This window comes from Mastomys coucha, unplaced genomic scaffold, assembly GCF_008632895.1.
Source record: "Mastomys coucha isolate ucsf_1 unplaced genomic scaffold, UCSF_Mcou_1 pScaffold21, whole genome shotgun sequence".
Classification (NCBI taxonomy): domain Eukaryota; kingdom Metazoa; phylum Chordata; class Mammalia; order Rodentia; family Muridae; genus Mastomys; species Mastomys coucha.
Window position 1 is genome coordinate 17,449,432 of NW_022196904.1, and position 22,873 is coordinate 17,472,304.

General features: G+C 39.7%; 1 long non-coding RNA gene across 2 annotated transcripts in view; it reads right to left on the bottom strand.

The window, feature by feature from the left end:
* LOC116101786 overlaps window positions 1-22,606 on the bottom strand; it is a 24,579-nt gene extending 1,973 nt beyond the window's left edge. The window contains exons 1-4 of one of the 2 annotated variants that reach the window (XR_004122923.1): window positions 22,503-22,606; window positions 21,736-21,828; window positions 20,545-20,793; window positions 2,708-2,835 (exon numbers count right to left, since the gene is read on the bottom strand). This is a non-coding gene — a long non-coding RNA (uncharacterized LOC116101786). The remainder of the gene's footprint in view (window positions 1-2,707; window positions 2,836-20,544; window positions 20,794-21,735; window positions 21,829-22,502) is intronic. The other variant, XR_004122922.1, reaches the window with a different exon arrangement.
* Between the last annotated feature and the right edge of the window lie 267 nt (window positions 22,607-22,873).

Sequence of the window (22,873 nt, forward strand, 5' to 3'; positions counted from 1 at the left end):
TCTGTGCCCCAGTGTAAGGGAATGTCAGGGCCAATAAGTGGGAGAGGGTGGGGTGGCAGGCATGGGGAGGGGGGGAGGCAATAGGGGTTTGTTCTTCTTGTTTTTGTTTGTTTGTTTGTTTTTTGGAGGGGAAACTGGGAAAGGAGAAATTTACATGTAAATAAAGAAAACATCTAAAAAAAAGAATGTGAGTGATGGGGTGGGCGGGGCCTAGAGGCAAGGGGTAGGGGCAATGGGCAGAGCTAAGACAGGACACACACAGATGTGGAGTGACAGGTGAATCAGGGCAGGGACAGGAAGCAAATGATGGGGTAGGTAGAGCCTAGAGAAAAGGGGAGGGGCTACATGAGGGGCAGGGCCCTCATGGCACAGGGCACAAACAGGCATGGAGTGACAGGTGAATCAGTGAGTGACTGGGTAGTGTAGGGACTGGCCACTAAGTGGAGGTCTTAGAAATTGGATGTGACATTGGTAAGAGGGAGTGGCCTAGACAATTGGGCGTGGCCTTGATGTGGGATAGGAGCTTAAGATTCTTTGGCAAGGCTTCAGCCAGTAGGCGTGCTCTCTACCAGATGTTGCCAGACAGTGATGTGTGGAACCTGGTCAGGGTGCCCGGGGTTTACATACACAAAACTTTTAACCAAGTAGAGAGTAGGAAGGTGGAAAGGGCCTCCTTCTGGCTATTCCACTTTGAAAACTGGCCATTCTTTCCTGCAAAACACCAGTCAGTCTCCCCAGTACAGTCAGGCCCAAATTCCCTGCCAGGCATTTGTAATCCTTAAAGGGTGACTGGACAAGGTCCAATGACATGCAGCTGGAGGTCTGCTTCATGGTAGTTCTCAAGAAAATAAAAAAAGGAAGTAAAACATAAAGACAGAAATATGGAAATGAGCCTACAGGGGGTCCAGAAAAGAAACCAAAAGAAAGCAGATGGTGACCTAGCCCCCAAAATTATCTCTGCCAATCAGGAGGGTCCTGCCAGTCGTCACCAAAGCCTGTGTTGGACTGTGTTGTCCTGACTTCAATGGATAGGAGTCCAGAGATGGCAGCCTATCCTGGAGTTGGCTGCCTCAGCTTGGAAGACCCTGTTAGCTTCCACCAGATCCTGGGTCAGAATGGAGCTCTCTGTCTGCAACTGAAGGGGTCTGAGAAGCATCCTCTGTGCCCCAGGGAAGGAGGAAGCTACCAGAATGTCTACCCTACCTCCACTGTCCTCCACATTGTGAAGACAAATGAAAACAAATCAACCCTAAACAAGACAAAAAGCTACTCAGAACTAGACAAAATCAAGATACACACAGCAAACAGAGGCACGCTTGACTCACCCATTGCTGAGAGTCGATTGCTCTCAACAACAACAACAACAAAGACAACTACAAAACCCTCTCTACTGTCAGGTCAAGCAGGACCCCACTGTTTCCCTGCCAAGGCACCAAAGGTAATATTCTGAAAATCGCTGAAGGAAGGCCCCTGATTCCGTATGCAAAAACAAAGAATGTTTATCGTGCAGCAAAAACTAGCATGCAGGACTTAACCATTCTCTAGAATGATGACAACAGAAAAAGGCACTCAGACCTTCTTATAGGGAATCAGGGGACTCTGTAGAAGGATCAGGTAATCTAACATTTCATTTGTGGGTTCTAGGGGGTCATAGGTGGTCAGTAGTCTGCATTCCTATGTCATGAACATTCAACCATGTGATTAAATGGGGCTACAGATAGCCCATTCTGAGAAGAGATATTTCTCCATTTTTGTGGTTATCCCCAGTCTGTTCTTTGAGAGAGGGTTTTAAGATATTGTTCTGGATTTTATGGACTGCTTCTAAAACTGGTGTTTTATGACATAGTTTCTGGGACTTATTGTCTGTTCTTGAAGCTGGTATCTTATCGCCTTTTTGGAAATCAGGCATGGTCCACAAAATGGAAACAATTAGGGTTTATATTATGCTTTCAAACAAAACGCACGATCTGGACAATCTGGTGTGACAGCTTATAACACAAAATGTTGCTTTCCATGTCTGAAAATGCACAACTTGAGAGAAACAGTATGGATAATATTTGGTACCCTCTACTGCATATGTGTTTTCATCCTCAAAATATGGGCCTGACAACAAATGAACAAACTACTATGATAGGCTAAACGCTAAACCTACATTCTGTATCAGTTGACATAGAGTAACAAGAGAAAAAAATCATGATTGGGGGTAAAATGTAGCTGTAACTAGGCACAGGAATTTGTGGTTTTCAATTTATGAAGCTATATAACTTTCTGGCTCAAGGTGGGGGTGGGGTCTTATACCTAAGCTTTTGCATATATTTTTGTGGCTCTGATTGATCATTAGTGACATGCTTACTATAAATCCATATCATTTGCATCTTCTTATGTTTGAGGTTTTTTGGCCCTCAGTCACCCTATAACTTAAGATTTTACCACATTGCTGATATTCATAAAATTTCTCTCCAGTATGAAGAGTTTCCTAATGATGAAGACTGTAGAGGTGTGCAAAAGCTTCACCATACTAAACACTTTCACAAGGTTTCTCACCAGTACAGATTCTTAGACGAAGAAGACTACAGAATTGTGCAAAGACTTCAAAAAATTAAATAACTCTCACAAGTTTTCTTTCTTAGTGTTTCTATTGTTAGGAATAGATTTCATGATCAAAGCAATTCTTATAAAAGCAAACATTTAACTGGGGCTGGCTTACAGTTTCAGAGGTTTAGTGCACCTTCATCATAGTAGGATGCATGGTTGGCATGCAGGCAAACATTATGCTGAAGAAGGTACTGAGAGTTCTGTATCTTGTCTCAAAGGCAGCCATGAAGAGATTGTCTTCTAGAGAGATAATAGGAGGCTCCTTCAGAACTCAGTTGAACTCCAAAGCCCTCCCCTACAATGATGTACTTCCTCCAACAAGTCCACAACTCCTAGTAGTACCACTCACTGACCCAAGTATATTCAAACTACCCAGTTCTACTGCCTGGCCCATATATGATTGTTCAAACACATGAATGTATGGGGACCATATTTAAACATAGCATAATGAGAAATATATAAGGTCCAACTTCAAAAGGTCCCATCATATATAGCAGTCTCAAATTTAATAAAATCCAGAGTACAAAGACCTTTCTGATATTCATCCAATCATGTAACTGCAATCCTCTATATTTTCAAAAAGAAAATGCAAATAATGTACTTCCAAATTCACAGCATGTTCTTCAACATTTCTAGATTTCATGATGAGGAAATAATGGACCAAAACCAGACCAAGAGCCAGCTGGCCAATCTCCAAACAATGCATCCCAATATCTGATGTCAAATCCTTCTTCAGATCTACACTTCCTTTTTGCTTTTTTCAATGGAGCACCATTCTTTCTCTTTGCCTAGTTTTATTCACAGTGAGCAATTTTCCTGATCAGGTACACCACAGCCCTGACATCTCAAAATCTTGTGGTTTCCAAGATAACTTCAATATCACAAGTTCATGTTCCAGTATCTGGTGTTGTGTTTATAAAAAGATAAGGAAATATTGAGATATACTCTATGAGGTGTGGTACAGTGTTGAGGAAGGGGGTGTCTTGGCAGGCCCAGGTCAAGGCATCGCTTCCCCCTGAGAGACCAGCCACATGAGGGTACAGTACAGAATGGAGTTTATTTAGGCCATCGGGGGAGAGAGTTAATAGGGTACTAGAGGCAGAGAAAGGCAGAGACAGGGAGAAAGTAGAGAAGTAGAGGCTGGCCATGACCACTTGGTCAGAAGTGGGATGGAAATGGGTAAGTGAAAGCACAGAGGGCTAGAGAGAAAAAATGGGAAGCAAGGACCTCAAAACTTCTGTAAGGCAAAAGACACTGTCAATAGGACAAAACGGCAACCAACAAATTGGGAAAAGATCTTTACTAATCTTATATCTGATAGAGGACTAATATCCAATATATACAAAGAACTCAAGAAGTTAGACTCCAGAGAACCAAATAACCCTATTTAAAAATGGGGTACAGAGCTAAACAAAGATTTCTCAACTGATGAATACCTCAGTTGGCTGAGAAGCACCTAAAGAAATGTTCAACATCCTTAGTCATCAGGGAAATGCAAATCAAAACAACCTTGAGATTCCACCTCACACCAGTCAGATTGGCTAGGATAAAAAACTCAGGTGACAGCAGATGCTGGAGAGATTGTGGAGAAAGAGGAATACTACTTCATTGCTGGTGGGATTGCAAACTGGTACAACCACTCTGGAAATCAGTTTGGCAGTCCTCCGGAAATTGGACATAGTTCTACCGGAGGACCCAGCTATACCACTCCTGGGCATATACCCAGAAGATACTGCAACATGTAAGAAGGACACATGCTCCACCAAGTTCATAGCAGCCTTATTTATAATAGCCAGAAACTGGAAACAACCCAGATGTCCCTCAACAGAGGAATGGATACAGAAATTGTGGTACATCTACACAATGGAGTACTCATAATATCTTTTTTCTATATGAGATTTCTATGTGATGTATTTCATGTATCTGAAGAAATATCGAACAATGCAAACTTTGTAACTCTGATTGCATTCATAATTTTAATGTAATGTGAATCTCACAATAGGGCTGTGAGACAGGAAAAATGGGAAAAAAATTCCAAAATTCTAGTATCAATAGGCAATTTTTGCAGTGTGACCTTGAGGATGTTCCGGTTAAAGTCAGAAAGCCTATTAATTCAAAGGTATATCTTGTTTAGAAAGTCTACCAATGGCAGAATACTACATATCTTCTCATAGTTCTGGAATAGAAAGTGGTATGTTGTCCCTTTCAATATCCCTATGCTCACATGGTTATCACCATTCTGACTTTTAATGATATACCCATTAAACAAAGAACAAATAAAAGGTTTCCACATTGAATTCACAACATTTGACCTTTTGTTCCTTGTATACTTGCTATATATGAATTAAGATTTCTCCATGACAACATTCTTGACTCTCATACACTGACCTCATAATAAATTTAATAGTGTCACTACAAGCATATGAGTATCAAAAAGTTTACCATGGACCATTTGCTTATTAGAAACTTTTGGATAGATATTTATCACTATTTAGTGTACAACATATAAATCTTATGAGACTATCAAGATTGCTTGTTCCATAGCATAGCTTTTACGGAGCTACAAATCAAATAAAGATATCACTTAAGGCATTGTTCCTATGTCTTCTTACTTAAAGGAATGCCTTGTGAACTCAAATCAGCTAGTTTACACTGAGATACATAGTTTTGTGAGAATATTATAATCATAGATATACTTTGATGATTGATATTTTACATGCTTGTTTTTATTTAGTGCTTCCAGAACACAGTAAAATTTCATCAGAGACCTATTTTTATCAGCTAACAAGTACAAATTACCCTCCATACCTTCTAGAACTGCTACATTGTTGTTCAGTTTGATGGTCTCCTAATTGTAGCCTAATACAATACCAGAAAATAAATGGCATAGTCTTGGAAATTAGGCAAAATTCAAGTTACTGTGAATTTTCACAGCACTGAACCTGACTTATTCAGCTCAATCTTATTCACAAATGAAATAACAGAAGATCATCAATAACCAAGAAACCTTTTCTACATTATTTGGAAGAGCAGTAGAAAATTCTCAGTCTTACCTATACCATTGGGATAGTTGGTCTCCAGTAGGTCTCTAGCATCACGTCTTTGTAGAGACTCTGGGAAGAATCCTGCATCTTCCATTCTTCCCCAGTGAAGTTCACATGCATATCATCAAAAGTTACTACCCCCTAAAATATCCCATATACGTAAACAATACAAAACATGACATTGACATCACTATAAAGTAAATGTATGCTCTTTTGACTATATAATCATACAATTCTGGAGCTTCCTCCACTTATTTCCTGACACAGAAGTTATAATCTAATCACCATGTCATTTTAGGAAGAACTTGAATTATAAGGTTTACTTGTGTCACTTTTGAAATCTTTGAATAGGATATAGCCTTGTGAGAGAACTGCTATTTCAGATGGAGATGCAGGGGAAAAACAGATCAACAGTACTGAGCACACATCCGTAAAATTGTATGAACAATTACTAACTACATAAAGGATGGGAAATCTGGGTGTATTTGCTCATGTATTTATTTCCAGAGGTGCAGACAGGTATATATCACTAAGCTGGATGCCAGCTTGGTCTATGCAGCAAGATTCAGGGTGGCAAAAGTTACATATTAAGACACTCATTCCCCTGCAAATATCAACGAAGGAAGCAATAATGATAGAGAGATCTCACAGTACTTTAATGAAATTCCTTCAAAGAATTATACGTTCACTGCGGTTCTGTATTCTTCTTGCAGAAACATGAAATGCACCCATTTAAAATGATACAGTAAAAGGAGATTTGCTAAATGAGAATACATGTTTAAACAGTTATAAATAGAAAGATGAAAATACTAGTAATATAAATGCTTATCATAAATAAGCAACGTCGAGCAGGAAAATGAGGTAGCTCAGCAGTAGAAAACTCTGGCTGGTCTTCCACAAAATGGTGGTCAATTTCTATCATGTACATGGAGACCAAGAATTACCCAATCCTGAAGATCAGGAGTTCTAAGGCCATCATTTGGCAAATAATGAGGCACACATGATAGTCATATTCATGCACTGAGGCAAAATATTCCTACTGATTCAAAAATTTCAAAACAAACACAACATTTAGGCAGAAAATCATACAGCTGGAATACAATGAAAATGAAGTTTCAGGTGATATTAATGTCATGAGCATGTGCTATCCTGAGAAATAATATATATTTGTACAAATATTCCTATATATTCTGCCAAATTTCAAAATTAAACATGTGGATTAAAAGCTGCCCAAAACCAAATGCTTATTTTGCAGAATTATATCATGTGGATTCTGTGGTTTCTATATCTACTATCAGGACAGGAAGGGCTTCACAGCAAAATTTTGTCTTGAAAAAAAAAAAAACAAAAATAACAAAAAGAATAAATTTAAAAATATAAATCCAACAGTCTTTCAATGTAGCTTAACATATAATAGCAAATATTTATACTGCATCTCATGTGATTTAGGGACAGAGCCCAAATTGTGAATGTAAGGGAGCATGAGAAGAAAGCTGAAGGATCAGTTTCAACCATGACAGAGTAGACACGCATAAAAAAAAAGATGTCCTTTATAAAAAGAAATCCAGGGGTAAAGCTGTAATAGAGACTGAGGGGTTGGCCAATGAAAATTTGCCGTACTAGAGACCTACCATATGGGAAAGCTCCAATCCATGACATTTTAAAGGATACTCTGTTAGGCTCCTGTTTCGGGAATATTTTAAGAATACTCTGCTATACTCCCACACAGAGCCTTGGGTAATTGTCTATTGAGAGGTTCCACCCAGCATGGGACAGAAATAGATGCAGAGGACAACAGTCAAACATTGAATACACATTGGTGACCTTTATCAAAGAGTTGGGGGAAGGTTTGAAGGCAGTGAAGAGGGTAGGAACTTCACAGGAAGACCAACAGACTCGACTGACCTAGAACTTGGGAGAAACTCACAGACTGAGCCACCAACCAAATTGCACACACAGGCTGCACTAACGACCCTGGCACATAAGGAGCAGATGTGCAGCTCAATCTTCAGTTTGTTTTTCCAAGCACTGTAGCAGGGGCTGTCCCTAAAGCTCCTAGCCATCTTTGGAATCTGTTCCCTTAACTGGGCAGCAATGTCTGACCTCACTGAGAGAGGATGCACTTAATCAAACAGAGGCTCAATTCACCATGGTGTGGGGTTACCCAGTTGTCCCACACAGACTCTCAAAGATAAGCAGAGGAGATGAGAGGGGGAGGGCTTATGAGGACAAAGGACATAGAGTGGGGACAGTGATCAGGGTGATAATGAATATATAAATTATTGGAGGAACACAGTTGAATAATGATGGAGGACTGAAAGCACACAAAAAATATTGGAGAAACAAAAAAAGAAAGAAAGAGAAATAACTTTTTTAGCATATACACACTATCTTCTTCTCCAAAAGGGATCTGGATGGGATCTTCCTACAAGTGCTAACACAAGCTCCACAAAGAAAAGCAGGCGAGACCGACAAGCATTCAAAGACATCATGCTATGTAGGAGCTTTTTGTTTCAATCAAAAGCATCTGACCCTGGTCACTGTTCATCTTGTCATGGAAAGGCATTCAGGCTAACTTCAGTGATCCTAATAATCTGTAGGAGCTCCTAAATTGTTCAAATGTTTAAACTCTCTTCTGACACTCAAGGCAATATCTTGAAAGCCACATCATGTAAAATCAGAAACAAGATATATCTTTCCAAATACAGTGGTTCTGAATACCCCTGCCCATTCCAGTAAGTAGGAATGTACACATAGGGAGAGAAGATTGCACCAAGGCAAGAAACACAGCTGAGCAAACAACAAATTCCATAGCTTTGTTTCAAACACCTTGAACTTCAATTTTTAAAGGCTTAGATGGTTCTGTTTTTGTAACTTCTAATACATATGTCAGTTTGGGTACTTCTTCTCCATGTATGAATCTCTCCTTAGCATATTTCTCAATACCTTCCACTCTCAACAACTTGTGCTTGCAAAATGCTACTTAAGCATCATCCTCACAACTTCAATGCAATGAACCCTCACAGAGTCTAGCTTTGGGCTCTAACTTTACCAAAAGATAGCTAAAATTGTGCTAAACTGAATCCATAGAGAAGAATCCATGACCTTGATGTATTCATCTTTCAGTTTCCAGATGCAGCTTCTAAGCTGATGGATACACTCCTGCCTCAATTGTACCACAGGCGCAGCAGATTTTATTTAAAGTTCCTTCCTGGGCCTAGGAAACACTTTGCCCACTCCTTCTATCAATTTAAGCCTCAGCAGGAGGAAGTGTTATACTTAGGGCACCTTCTTAGATATATACCCACAAGGGCATGTACTCCACTAAGTTAATAGCCATTTTAGTTTTAACTGCTAGAAATTGAAAATAAACAAGACATCACTCAACTGAAATATGGATATAGAAAATGTGGTTCATTTACAAAGTGGTATACTACTCAGCTAGTAAAATAGAGACATCATGAATTTTGCACACAAATAGATACAATTACAAACTATTATCCTGAGTGAGATAACTCAGACCCAAAAGGACATGCAGGTTTGTACTCACTCACAAGTGAATTATAACCATAAAGTACAGGATATACGTGCTACCCTCCAAAGACACAAAAATTCAAAAGAAGAAGAAATGCCCAAATGAGCATGGTTGAATCTCACTCAGAATGGAAAAAAAAAGTCATTGGAGGCAGATAGAATAGAGAGAACAGGATAAGAAAGTGGATAAGTCCCTAAGTGCAGGCCATTGAAATTGCCTGTGCACTGACAACTACTGAGGCAAGGTTCTCACACCGAACAGGAATGGAAGATAGAATCTCAAACATTAATGATGAATAGACAAAAGGTCAAAAAAAACGTGGATTCTAAAAGTTTCCTGGCACTAAACAACAAGAAATTCTGCAACATATGAGAAGACAAAAACTACAAGTGATTGGAATAAAAGAAGAAGAATATCAGCTCAAAGGTCTAGAATATATTTTCAGTGAAATCAGGAATGAAACACTTTAAACTAAAGAAGAAGATGCCTATTAAGGTACAAGAAGGATCCAAAATACCAAATATATTGGAAAACAGTCATTGAGCCACATTATAATCAAAACACTAAACATATAAGTTAAAGAAACTTAAAAACAAACAAACAAACAAACAAAAAGTAATGTGAAAAAGAAGACCTATTATATTTATCCCTGTCTTCTAAATGTATACTCTAAAAGCTAAAAGGGCTTGGACACTTGCTGCAGACTCTAAGAAAATCACCAATAATGTTCACACAAGCCAATGGTCTAAATGTTTTGGGCAGTTTCAGAATCATACATGATAGTGAAGTTTTTCAGCTGTCACCTCCTCATCTAGCAAGTGAGGAGAACCACAAGGGACCTCCCAGATGGCCACATCTGTCTGATGCTTCTCATCCAGCCCCAGAGAGGACCCACAACCCCAACTCTCTCTACTCAGCTCCCTGCGCCTACAAATTGTGGGTAGTGATCCTGTGCTCACCTTCTCTCGATTTCAGAGCATCCCAACTTCCCTTCACAGCAACCAACAGTAGAAAACAGATCAGAGAACAGAGAACAATTCAAGCCTGCACAACCAGAGCCAACTTGCAAAAAGGCACCGGGAAGGTCCCGCCTCTTTGTCTGACTGACAGGTCTGCCTGGAGGCCTTCTTTAACCAGTGAGTCTCACCCCTCCTCAAGTTTAAATGTGTACTTCTAGTCCAGGGACAGAACGTTTCTAGATCTCGGGGATTTGCACTCTAATAGCATTTGTGCCTGTTCACCAAGGGGAATCTAACCCCACCCAGTCCTTGGGGAGAATTCACCATTCCAGCTCAGGCTATTCAGCTGCCTGCTCCTCCCCTCTGTGAGTCATGGTCCTGCGCTTAACCAGGACCTGACTGCTGACTTTGCCTGAACTTTCCGCAGAGCACTTGCCACCTTCTTCCTGAAATCAAGGTGAATAGCTTACATATCTCATTACTCATGTGCAGTGGAGGTTTCAATCTGACCCACGAGAGGAAGACTGCCCAAATTCTTAAAATTAAAGAGTGATTTTAGGAAACAAGAGTCTGGATTTCTGGCTTCATGCAGGGCTCAAGAAAACTGCAGCTCCCGTTCTCCAGATGATAGGTATCAACTAATCCTGGGAGATATACTGGAAACAGATGGCAAACTCTGTTGAGCTCTAGTGTTAGCCAGCACATCCTCTTTAGTGGCAAAATGGGGAATAACACAGCTGGATTAGTACAGGTTCTCTAGATACGCATATCTGAAATCATAGAGAGAATGAATTTCTCTATGTATGTAGAAATTGTATTTAATAGAATGTCCTAATAAAGACTGTCAGCCAAGGGAATTTAGGAAAATCAAGGCCTGTTGGATTTCATGTTGCAGGGTATTAAAGCTGATCTTCAGTGTTCTGAATGCTGAATACCAGAATTCTGAAGAAATAAGTACTTCCTAATGCCAGTTGTAAAAAACAAACACATCACCTTTGTTTTGTAAAAAAGAAAGGCAAGTACAAAAATGGAACTACCCTGTTCAATGTTCTTTATTTATGTAGGATGCCAAATGAATCTATAGCCTAGATTAAAGGTGGATATTAACTTGTCAAATGATCAAGATCAAGCAAGGGTTTCACTTGAAAAGATATCATTAAGAAATATCCCCCACATAAAGCAGTGTTAGAGTTAGGGTTAGAGGACTAGAGGGTTATGGTTTGGATAGGATTAGTGTGGATAGGAAATTAAGGGGTGAGTTTTAAGATAGGGTTAGAGATTTATGCTAAGTCTCAGGATTAGGCTCAGGGTTAGGGTTATGGGGGCCACCATTATTCTTGCTGGTCCCACGGAGTCAATAGTATGCCTATTACACAAAGGTTAAATATCAGGCTTAGGGTTAGACTAAGTGTTTGCCAAAGATAAGCAAAGGATTTGCTGTTCTATGTGAAATCAGCTTCTATCTTTTCTCTCCTCTGCCTTCCTAGTTCTTTTTTTCATAATATCAACATCTATTTTCCTGCCCCAAGGAAAATGGAAAGTAGGTTACCCAAGAATACAGAATTTCCTGATGGGAAATTTCATTACCATGGAGTCCAGTTCACATAGAACAGAAAACCACTCCTGCTTTGTTTGTTAGAAGTTTCCCTTGGATATCCTCATAAGATGGAAGCCATCATGGAACCTGGTACCCTTGTTGGATAATGATATCCTTTAGTTAAGTTAATATAACCACATGGTACAAGACAAAATGGTCAGCATCATGATTCTTGATTGTCTCTCTGGGTCAATAGCATTCCCATTACTAAAGGAGAAATATCAAACCTGGAATGCATTAATTTTATATCTTTATGTTTTATTTTGTTCTTATTCTTATAGATTCTACCTTACATACTTATTGGCTTCTCAAAACATACTGAAAATTTTTCCATGCACATGCTTCCAAAACTAACAGACTCACAAAGAAGGCTTTGATATTCACAGATCCCAACAGGTAATCAAAGGATTATTTGTGAAGAGCCAGACAGACTGCTGCCAGCAAAGAACATTCATGCTACCCTAGGCTGCATCTCAATGTCGGTTATTTCTGCAGCTAAATTTCCTCTGAGATGAATTGCCCTTCAATACTCTTCTCCTCTAGACATCTCTGCCTTACTTTCTTCCCAAGCTAACAATGTTTAATAAAGCTCTATATTTGTAAAAAATAACTCTGTATGTGAAATTTGCATTTTAGAGTGAAAATTATGAAAACAGAAATTCAAAAAGCAATAAACAAAAATTCATAGCTTATTGAAATTTTCCTTTTATTACTTATGTATAGACTATACACATGATATCATCATTACAAGTAAATTTAAGTGTTGAACATGGCCAAAAATTATTTTATTCATAATAAATTAAACTTAAAATGTAATATGAAAAGACAGAAATATTTTTAATAAATACATCCACACAGATAAAATGAATATAAAATAATATTGAGTCTGAATCATTATTTGGAATAGGTAACATAAGCGTATATATTTAAATTTTAATGTCTATTTTTATGGACATGATGTATGTAACATACCCTTCTGGTCACAATGATACCTCATTGTACCCTATCCCAGTTCTAGTACACATCATCTCTATCCATTAAGGTTCTCAATTATTATAATATAAAAGAGTACTCCTAGAGCAGTAGACTTCATTCCTAATGGATATTATTCTCACTCATATAAGAATAGCACATCTGGGCTTTTCAATATGTTATACACATAATGGAATTTTCATAGAAACATTCACATATGAATAACTTAAATTTATTTTTTCCAGTCAAGACTCTTTCAAAACAAATAAATAGACAATGACTGAAAGATCTAGCACAAGGCTTGTTTCTTATTTTTAAACAACATTCATGTTCACACCGTCACCTTTGTTTAATTGAAATCATCCCAGCAGGGCTTTTTATATTACTAAAACTCTACAGGAAGAAGGAAATGGCTGGCCTATATTTGTACAATGTGGAAGGAGATAACTATGTAGGTAATATGTATTTGTCTCCAGACGTATTGAGTAAAGCATTTTTAATGTGACAGGTCACGGCTGTCAATCATGAGATTGTGGTCCATATCCAGCTCTCAGAACTTGCAGTAGATGAGATAGAAATGGTCTTAGGAGAATTCACTGAGAATATTGATGTTGGGCTCCACCTCCAGCACCAACATGTCCTGGGGGAGACATCAAGATGAGGACATAGACTGGAGAGGGCATGCCCATGGGGAGGGACATGCCTATTGCGAGTACACACCCTCAGTGAGGACTCAGCCATCTTGAAGGAAACTCACACAAAGGCTGACCACACCCACTGAGAGGGACACACCCACCTCAGTGAGGGATGTGCCCATCCCAAGCTACACAGATTGTGAGGGACATACCAATTCAGGTGACCAGGACTACTGAGAATTCCCATAGTGACGACCATGCCATCACAAGTCACACACCCGAGTCATTGCCCAGGCCCACTGTGATGACAATCATGAAGACCACCCACTCTGAGGGCCACACCTCCTTAGACAACCATGTTCCTCACAGCCTGACATGCCCACAGTGCTGACTAAGCCTAGACTAGGATAAGATCATCACTGTTGGCCACACCCACCCCCTCCTCACCATGCCCCTCACAGCAGGACAGGCCCACAGTGCTGACTGAGCCTAGTCTGCAGCTTGCTCATACCTGTGGGCCATGCCCACCTGTCTTCACCATGCCCCTCACAGCGGGACATGCTAACAGTGTGGGACACTCCCCTCTGCAGTCCTACCTGTCTCCACGGTTCTCATGATTGACCTGGTTTACAGTGTGTAAGAAGCCCCTGGAAACCCCGCACCCTGAGCAGGAAGCCCCCAGAGGCCCTGGCCCCTGGGCAACAAGCCCCTTGAGGCCCGGCCCCCTCCGTTGGAATTCTCCAAGGCCACACCCTACACCTCCTGTCCTGCTGGAGGAAGTCGCTCCACCCCAGGTCCTCGAAGACCAGGACCAGGACCAGTTAAGGGAGTCTAGATCCTCTGGATGATCTGGAGAGTTGTGGGGTCAAGAGGTCAGGGTGAGGTCACATGGGTCACAGTGACAGATCAGTGGGTCAAGGCAGTGTCACAAAGTCACTGGGATCAACTCAGGAATCACAGAGCAGCTCAGGGAGGGGCTATAGTGAGTTAATGAGACAGATGTGGGTGTGGGTGTGTTGTTTCAGATGGGCGTGGCCATGGCTATGGGAGTGTTTATCAGTTTATCAGGTGTTTTACAAACACTTTTATCCCAGGATACAAGAAAGTAGGTGAAATGTCAATAGAGTCGGCGTTACAGGGACTAAACTTAGGTCCTCATGTGTGAAGTGAATGACTCTGTCGATCTCAATCCCACACATCAAGTCACTGAGCAGTAGCTGCTTCTTTCGTGTCCTTTTTTCAAGGATAGCTATAAGGAGCTTGTAGCACTGTCTGTATAAGGGAGGGAAGATTTTAATCCCTTACTCATGGACATAAGTTTGAAATTTAACAACTAACACCATCCTGGGCGCCATGTTATTTGTTGACAGGGAATGAGGCAGTGACTCAAATCCATCTTTCCATTCCATAGCCAGGATCAAGTCTGTGTTTGCTACTCCATGGTGGAAATACCAAAATTCTTTTAGAAGAATATCCATATCCTGTACTCCTTTCTAGCCTTGCCAACTTCATATCCACTGTTTCTATGTACCCAGTTCACATCTCCCTAAAATTGTATGGACAAACTGCTCACATATTTGTGAAGATATTAGACAAGAGAGGGGGTCAAGAGCCCTTACAGGTTTCAGCAAGGATTTGAGATCCTGTGGCATTTACTAGATGATGCCAGGGAAGCTGATGCCTTTTGTATTTGGGATTCTTAATAACATTAATAAAAGAATTTAAAATGGACTCAAACAGAAGCTCCAGGAACAGGTTATAACCTAGAAAAAGAAAGACCAGGAAAGGCAAGCTATAGCTGTGAGAAGGAGAAGCAGGGAAACTCAAGCCACTGAGTTAAGCACGGATAACAGCCAGTACATGGCAGATAAACAAACAAACAAACAAAGGACAGGAAAAGGCCATTAGAGAAAATGTGAAACACAAAATATTGGGAAAAAAGCATTTTTAGGAAAAGACAAGAAAAATGCTTATCTAAATAATTCAGAAACGTGGGCATACTTACAAAGAACCAGTTATCATCTATAACAGAGTGTGAATTGGGGGAAATGAAAGATTCAATATATCATAAAAGAATACTTTCTGATTATTATTTTAGCGTAGCTCAAGGGAGGCCCACATTGTTAGGGTTGGACCTCCTATCCTGAGGGTATTCCCTCAGCCAGGGGACTCCCTTTCAGAGGTGCAATGTTATACATGTACCTAGGCTAGCGATGCTCTTGTCTTGACCAGATTTCCTCTGTGAGCCTTTACCGCTACTCTAACATAGGGATATGTGTAGTGACATGAAAGCATTATTTAGATTAATATACATACATAGATGCTTAACTTTTATTTATTTCCTTCTTTGTCAATTTCATACCTCTATGAAATTCTCTACTTTGCTATCCAAGTCTCCTCCATTGGCCCTTGTATCCAACTACACAATAGAACCACAGGAGACTTTCAGGGCCATCTCACCTAAAATAAAAGAATGTTGCTTGACAGAAATTGCCATGTATTCTAAATTTATAATGTGTTTTCTGTCTCCATGTCTCTTTGTCAACACTGGGAGATGGTATGACTGGATCGTCCACAAGTCTCATGGATGCTCAGAAAGCCCTGTGGGTGTGTACGACTATCCATCCCTTCTGCCTTAGTGGCACTGTTTTGTTAATGTCACCCAACACCCATGCCACTTATATTTTTCCCTGCTTTTCCACACAGATCCCTAAGCCCTGAGTGGCATTGCTGTTCTATGTAAACTGAAAGCAAGATGACAGTCCTGAAGACAAAACCTTATATCCTCTCCAATATCCTCTGAAACTGTAAGCAAGCCCCAAATTGAATGCTTTCTTTAAGTGTTGTCTTGATCATGGTGTCACTTCACAGCAAAAAAAGAGTGACTAAGTCACTATTTTAATGTGTGTGTGTGTGTGTGTGTGTATTTGTGGGCATGTGTGTTCAAATTTTAATCAGTGACAATACTAAAATTTACATACACAGTATTTCAAGTGGTGGTGTATGCTTTACTAAGAAAAACTATGAAAAGCAGCTCTCCAAAGAGAAGTAGCATATTTGCATCTTGTTTTTCACATGTTCTACTATGAGAGAGAGAGAGAGAGAGAGAGAGAGACAGAGACAGAGACAGAGAGAGACAGAGACAGAGAGACAGAGACAGAGAGACAGAATTAATTTGGATTTGAAGTAGTTGTTTATCTCCCTAAGAGAATGGAGAGATACACTTTAATTAATTGTTATCGGCAACATTTAAGGAGAATTTCAAAAGTGTAAAGAGAAAGCTTAGTGATTAAGAGCACCACCTTGTCGTTCAGAGTTGCCAGGTTTGACTCCCAGTTCCTATAGGAAGAACAACCATGTGCAGCTCTCGTTCCATGGGATGTTACTCACTTTTCTTGCCCTGCAAGCATCAGTCATGCACGTGATACATACACATGCCTGCATGCAAAACAACCATACATATAAAATTTAAAAACAAGCAAACAAATACTTTCTCCACAAAGTTGAATTGGTCAGGATATTTTTACACATCAATAAACGGAACTGAATTAGAATGGAAATTGCTATAATAAAAGTGGGGCTGGTGGCAGGAGGAATGTGAATTTGTGACTATATATGTATTTGAAAATTATTGTTAGTGGGTGGTGAAGGCATCTGGAAATCTAAGCTATAAATGCCATTGGGTGCTGAGACACATCCAGGGTCTGTTCTTGTCAAAAAGTGGAGGCATGAAACAGGAATTTCTGTATGCTTATATTTTGGGCTATATGTGTGCACATCACAGACATGGAACCCCATGACATGCAACATTAAGCTGTAGCATGTAGATTTTGGGACTTGAACTCGGGTCCTCTGAAAGAGCAGTGTTTGCATTTTCTCATTGATCCACCTCTTCAACCCCATTGGCTGTATTTTTGCCTCCCAGAACCACTTGCCTAAGATATAACTGTAAGGAAGGGCTGAGTCCTCGAACATCAATCATCAATAAAGAATATCCCACAAAGATTAGACTAAAAACCAACTTATGGATGCATTTTCTCTATTGACCTCCACATTCCCCAACTGTCTCTAATCTTATCAAGTTTGAAAAAAAAAAACCAACAAGCAACCAGTGGCTGTAGTACACATGTCCTACAAATATGAATAACTGAGGTTATATATGTTGGCATTTTATTATTATTATTAGTAGTAGTAGTAGCAGTAGTAGTAGTAGTAGTAGTAGTAGTAGTAGTAGTAGTAGTAGTAGTTTTTTAAGACAGGGTTTCTCGGAAGAGCCCTGGCTCTCCTGGAACTCACTCTATAAACCAGGCTGGACTCAAACTCAGAAATCCGCCTGCCTCTACAGCCCAAGTGTTGGGAATAAAGACATGAGCCACCACTGTCCAGTTGGCATTTTATTTTTAATGCTTTATGTTGATCAAATTGTGCCAAATGTATCTTAAATTTTGTTTGGCATTGGAAATGAATTCCTAAAGTATTACTTGTTTAATTATTTTATTTACTCATTTTATGAGGACAGGGGATGTACAGTAGGGACAGTGATTGGGGTGATAATGAATATATAAATTATTGGAGGAACAAAAAAAGAAAGAAGAAAGAGAGAAAGAAAGAAAGAAAGAAAGAAAGAAAGAAAGAAAGAAAGAAAAATGTTTGAGTATATTCACACTATCTTCTTCCCCAAAAGGGATCTGGATGGGATCCTCCTACAAGTGCTAACACAAGCTCCACAAAGAAAGACAGACAAGACAGACAAGTGTTCAAAGACATCATGCTATATAGGAGCTTTTTGTTTCAATCAAAAGCATGCTGACCCTGGTCACTATAGGGTCATGTTTATCTTGTCATGGAAACATATTCGGTCTAACTTCAGTGATCCCAATAATCTGTAGAAGTTCATACACTGTTCAAATGTTTAAAGTCTCTTCTGACATTTAAGGCTATATTGAAAGCCACATCTTGTAAAATCAGAAACAAGTTATATCTTTCCAAGTTACAATAACACTGAATACCCCCTCCCCATTCCAGTAAGTAGGAATGTACACATAGGGAGAGAAGATTGCACCAAGGCAAGAAACACAGCTGAGCAAACAACAAATTCCATAGCTTTGTTTCAAACACCTTGAACTTCAATTTTTAAAGGCTTAGATGGCTCCATTTCTGTAACTTCTAATACATCCCTCACTTTGGGTACTTCTTCTGCCTGAATGCATCTCTACTTAGCATATGTATTATGACCTTACATCTCTCAACATTATGTGGTAACAAAATGCAACTTAAGCATCATTCTTACAACTTCAATGCAATGAACTCTCACAGAGTCTGCATTGGGGCTCTTACTTTGCCAAAAGATGGCTGTAATTGGGCCAAACTGAAACCATAGAGAAGAATCCATGACCTTGATGTATTCATCTTTCAGTTTCCAGATGCAGCAGAATATTATGATCCTGTCAAGTTTGGCTTCTAAGTTGATGGACTATTCCGCACTTGGACCACAGGTGCAGCAGATTTTATTTAAAATTCTTTCCTGGGCCTAGGAAACACTTTGCCTACTCCTTCCATCAATTTAAGCCTCAGCAGGAGGAAGTGTTATACTTAGGGCACCTTCTTAGACATACACCCACAAGGGCATGTACTCCACTAAGTTGATAGCCATTTTATTTTTAACAGCTAGAAATTGAAAATAAACAAGACATCACTCAACTGAAATATGGATACAGAAAATGTGGTTCATTTACAAAATGGTATACTATTCAGCAAGTAAAACAGAGACATCATTAATTTTGCACACAAAAGGATACAACTACAAACTATCATCCTGAGTGAGGTAACTCAGACCCAAAAGGACATGCAGGTTTGTACTCACTTACAAGTGAATTATAACCATAAAGTACAGGATATACTTGCTACCCTCCATAGACACAAACATGCTAAACAAGAAGGAAGGCCCAAATGAGCATGGTTGAATCTCACTCAGAATGGGAAATAAAACAGTCATTGGAGGCAGATCAAAGACAGAGAACAGGATGCGAGAATGGATACATCCCTAAGTGCAGGCCATTGAAATTTCCCCTGCACTGACAACTACTTAGGCAAGTTTCTCCCACAAAACAGGAATGGAAAAGAGAATCTCAAGCATTAAAGATGAATGGAATAATAGGGATACATCGGTCAAAAAATGTGGCTTCTAAACGTTTCCTGGCACTAAACAACCAGGAACTCTGCAACTTATGTCAAGACAAAAACTACAAATGATTGGAATAAAAGAAGAAGAATTTCAGTTCAAAAGTATAGAATATATTTTCAGTGAAATCATAAGAGAAAAACTTTAAACTAAAGAAGAAGATGCCTATTAATGTACAAGAACCATCCAAAATACGAAATATATTGGAAAAACCAGTCGTTTTGCCACATAGTAATCAAATCACTAAACATATATGGTAAAGAAATGTAAAAAAATCTGCAGCAGAAAAAAATTAACAAAAACTAAACCAAACAAAAACAAGTAATGTGGGAAAGCAGATCTATACGATTTATCCCTGTCTTGTAAATGTATACTCTAAAAGCTAAGAGGGCTTGGACACGTGCTGCAGACTCAAAGAAAACACCAATAATGTTCACACAAGTAAGCCAATGATATAAGTGGTTTGGGTAGATTCAGAATGAGCCATGACAGTGAAATTATTTAGTGGTCACTGTGAGGAGCACCACAAGGGACCTCACAGATCCTCATGTCTGTCTGATGCTTTTCATCCAACCCCAGAGAGGACCCACAATGTCAGCTCCCACTGCTCAGACACTTGCTCCTATTTGGGCAAGTGGGCAGTGATCCTGTGCTCACCCTGTCTCAATTTCAGAGCTTCCCAGAGTTCCCCTCATAGCAACCAACATCAGAGCACAAAGCAGGGCAGAGAGAACAATTCAAGCCTATACAACCAGAGTGAAGTTGCAAAAAGGCACAAGGAAGATCCTGCCTCTTTGTTTGACATGAGGCCTTGATTGGCCAATGAGTCTCAAAGGTTAAAGTGTGTTTCCAATGCCGGGACAGACTTTTTCTAGATCTCTGGAGGGGTTTGCTCTCCATTAGCATTTGTGCCTGTTCTCCAAGGGGAATCTAACCCCACCCAGCCCTGCGGAAGAACTCATCATTCCAGCTCAGGCTATTCAGCTGCCTGGTCCTCTCCTCTGTGAGTCATGATTCTGCACTTACCTGACTGCTGACTTTGCTTGAGCTTTCCGCACAGCACTTGCCACCTTCTTCCTGAAATCCAGATTGCATACCTCATTACTCAGGTGCAGTGGAGGTATCAATCTGACCCACGAGTGGAAAGCTGCCCAGAGTCTTAACATTAAAGAGTGATTTTAGGAAACAAGTGTCTAGTTTTCTGGCTTCATGCAGCGCTCCAGGAAACTGCAGCTCCCGTTCTCCAGGTGATAGGTATCAATCCTGGGAGTAATGCTGGAAACAGAGGACAAACACTGTTGAGCACTAGTGTTAGCCAGCACAGCTTCTTCAGTGGCACAGTGGAGAAAAAACACAGTTGGATTAGTACAGGTTCTCTAGATAAACATATCTGAAATCATAGAGAGAATGAATTTATGTATGTATGTAGAAATTGTATTTAATAAAATGTCCCAATAAATAATGTCAGCCAAGGGAATTTAGGAAAATCAAGGCCTGTTGGATTTCATGTTGCAGGGTATTACAGCTGATCTTCAGTGTTCTGAATTCTGAAAACCAGAATTCTGCAGAAGTAAGTACTTCCTAATACCAGGTGTAAAAGAACAAACACATCACCTTTGTTTTGTAAAAAAGTAGTGCAAGTACAAAAAAAGAACAACCTTGTTCAATGTCCTTTATATATCTAGGTTACCAAAACAACCTACAGCCTAGATTAAAGGTGGATCTTAACATCTCAGATGATCAAAATTAAGGAAGGGTTTCTCACTTCAAAAGGTATCATTAAGAAATATACCCCACATAAAGCAGGGTTAGATTTAGGGTTAGGGTTAGGGGATTAGAGCATTATGGTTTGGATTAGGATTAGAGTGAATAGGAAATTAAGGGGTAAGCTTTAAAATAGGGTTAAAGGTTTATGGTAAGTCTCAGAGTTAGGCTCAGGGTTAGGGTTATGGGGGCCACCATTATTCTGGGTGGTTCCACGGAGTCAATAGTATGCCTATCACACAAACATGAAATATCAGATTTAGGGTTAGACTAAGTGTTTGCCAAAGATAAGCAAAGGAGTTGCTGTTCTATGTGAAATCAGCTTCTATCTTTTCTCTTCTCTGCCTTTATATTCTTCTTTTTCATAATATCAACACCTATTTTCCTGCCCCAAGGAAAATGGAAATTAGGTTATCCAAGAATACGGAATTTCCTGATGGGAAATTTCATTACCATGGAGTCCAGTCCACAGAGAACAGAAAACCACTCCTCCTTTGGTTGTTCTAAATTTCCCTTGGAGATCCTCAGAAGATGGAAGACATCATACTAAAAGAAGAAATATCAAGCCTAGAGCAAATTCATTTTATATCTAAATGTTTTGTTTTATTCTTATTCTGATAGATTCTACCTTACATAATTATTGTCTTCTCAAAACAAAAGTTTTTCCATGCACATGGTTCCAAACTTAGCAGACTCACAAGTGAAGCAAAGGCTTTGATATTCAAAGATCTCAACGGATAGTTAAAGATCTAGCACAAGGCTTGTGTCTTACCTTCAAACATTCATTTTTACACCATCAGCTTTGTTTAATTAAAACAACCCCAGCAGGGTTTTTTAGATGTTACTAAACACCTACAAAAAGAAAGAAATGGCTGGCCAGTATCTATCTGTACAATTTTGAAGGGGATAACTATTTAGGTAATATGTATTTGTCTCCAGATGAATTGAGTAAAGCATTTTTAATGTGACTGGTCACAGCTGTCAATCTTGACAGCACCCACAGTGCTGACTAAGCCTCATCTGGGACTTGCTCATCACTGCTGGCCACGCCCACACCTCCTCACCACACCCCCACAGCGGACACACCCACAGTGCTGACTAAGCTCCATTTCTTGTGCCCATTTCCATTTCTGGAAAGCCCAGCTCAAGTGCTACTCCTCCAGGAAGTTCTGTCTAGTACTCACTATGCCTCCCCAGAACCACGAATTTTTGCTATTTACAGTAAAATGAAATCCAAGCTGTGTCTGTCTCTCCCTCTAGACTTCCTATTCTCTCTCACACATAGACAATTCCACCTTGTCAACATGCCTTTGCAGGATCTTATACACAGAGGTTGAATACCTGAAGAGCACTTGGTGTTGCTATGATAGTGTTGACATCACAGGCAATGCCAAGAGTTCTCTAGGATACAACAGAATGTTCAGAGATGGAATTGCTTATATCATTGCCTTCATCCTAATGCTCTTCCTTTACTGACCAGGACCTGAAATACCATTTGTAGGAGACCCTCCTGAGACATATCATGGAACAGCTGCTCCTTTCAAAGTCATAGATCACTCCAGGCTTGATTGGAAATAATCTAGCTCTTCCA